This window comes from Mus pahari, chromosome X, assembly GCF_900095145.1.
Source record: "Mus pahari chromosome X, PAHARI_EIJ_v1.1, whole genome shotgun sequence".
Taxonomy (NCBI): domain Eukaryota; kingdom Metazoa; phylum Chordata; class Mammalia; order Rodentia; family Muridae; genus Mus; species Mus pahari.
Genome location: NC_034613.1, coordinates 41,220,673 through 41,222,194, shown reverse-complemented (window position 1 = coordinate 41,222,194; position 1,522 = coordinate 41,220,673). Strand labels below are relative to the sequence as shown.

General features: G+C 40.7%; 1 long non-coding RNA gene across 2 annotated transcripts in view; it reads left to right on the top strand.

The window, feature by feature from the left end:
* The window catches only part of LOC115063151, an 8,451-nt gene extending 6,987 nt beyond the window's left edge, over positions 1 to 1,464 (top strand). For both annotated transcript variants that reach the window (XR_003843042.1, XR_003843043.1), the window contains exon 5: positions 1,375 to 1,464. This is a non-coding gene — a long non-coding RNA (uncharacterized LOC115063151). The remainder of the gene's footprint in view (positions 1 to 1,374) is intronic.
* The last annotated feature ends 58 nt before the right edge of the window (positions 1,465 to 1,522 follow it).

Sequence of the window (1,522 nt, the reverse complement as noted above, 5' to 3'; positions counted from 1 at the left end):
CTTTGTAGACCAGGCTGGCCTCGAACTCAGAAATCCGCCTGCCTCTGCCTCCCGAGTGCTGGGATTAAAGGCGTGCGCCACCACGCCCGGCTTTTTCCTCCTTTTTAATTTTTGTATTTTTCATGCAAGGTCACACATTAGCTTAGCTTTGCCTGGTAACACTTGTGGCCTTGGCTGCCGTCAGGCTTGTGCTATTCCTCTTGCCTCAGCCTCCAGAGCAGTAGGATGATGAAGCTGACTCACCACACCTGGCTCAAAGCCTAGACATTTCTGTGCGAACCATCATGTAAAAACATCTGATTTTAATACAGATTTATTGTTATATATGAAAGTAAATTTTGGACACTTGGAAGGGCCTAAAGGAAATAATCTGAAAGTTTATCAGTGATCTTAAAGACTGTGTGGGAAGAGTTGGTCTACTGCATGGTTGTTTTGGGAATCTTTGACTTGTACTGTGTGGTAGAGCCTAATGAGAAAATAGTTTTTATATTTTTCTCTACAAACGATGTCAGATCATAGAAAGCAATTGATTTATAAAGTCTATTTAATGACATAGCAAAGTTCAAGTGATAAATCAGTGTTCATGCAGAAGCACGGGTCTCACTTCTAAGGGAATAAGAGATGATGATCATTTATTCTGGAGCCAAAATGTGACCATGACCCAGGAACACAAATACTCTATGTTCCATCTTTAAGTACTTACATGATATTTTATTATAAAACAAAGTCATAAATCAAAGTATTTCCCAAATGCATTGGGAGAGGTCACAGGTATGTGAGTTATAACCAAGGGAAGAATTCTGATGTAGGTTTCAAAATAGATACCCTTTAGATTGGTGAAAGCTAGTGGTCTGCTAAGAATATATTTTAAGGTGTTGATAGTTACAAAGATGTTAGGTCAGACACCAGATGGCAGTGGATGGCTTTGAGAGGGATTGAAAATAGCACGAGGTAGTTTAGCCTTGGCTTGCAATACCTGTCTAACCTTAAAGTTCAGTCTAGTGATCCTAAAGTTGACTCTGTGAGCCCGGTGGCTCATGCCTTTAATCCCAGCACTTGGTAGGCAGAGACAAGAAGATTTCTGTGATTTAAAGGCCAGCCTGATCTACAAATTGAGTCCAAGACAGCCAGGGCTGATTACACTGAGAAACCTTGTCTCAAGAAAACAAAAACAAATAAACAAAGTTCAGTCTCTTGGCTTTGTAGAGTCTTTAGCACAGGGTCAGCTTCTGTTCTTCCTTCTGGTAGCTTTATTTAGTTCATAAAAGCCTAAGAAAACACTTGAGTAATCTGACTGGCATATAATATACACACACATATAGGAATCCTTCCATGTATTGCATATAATGATGAGCACTCTTTTTCCATCTGAAGGTCTTGGCCAAAAGGCTGCCAACAATTCAGCCTATAAAGTCTTTTTCAGAATATGGTGAATTACTTGGGTGATTAGAAGATGAACCAAAGAAGGACATTACCTAGAGAGGTACTCCTGAGCTCCCCTCCCCTCCCCTCCCCTCCCCTC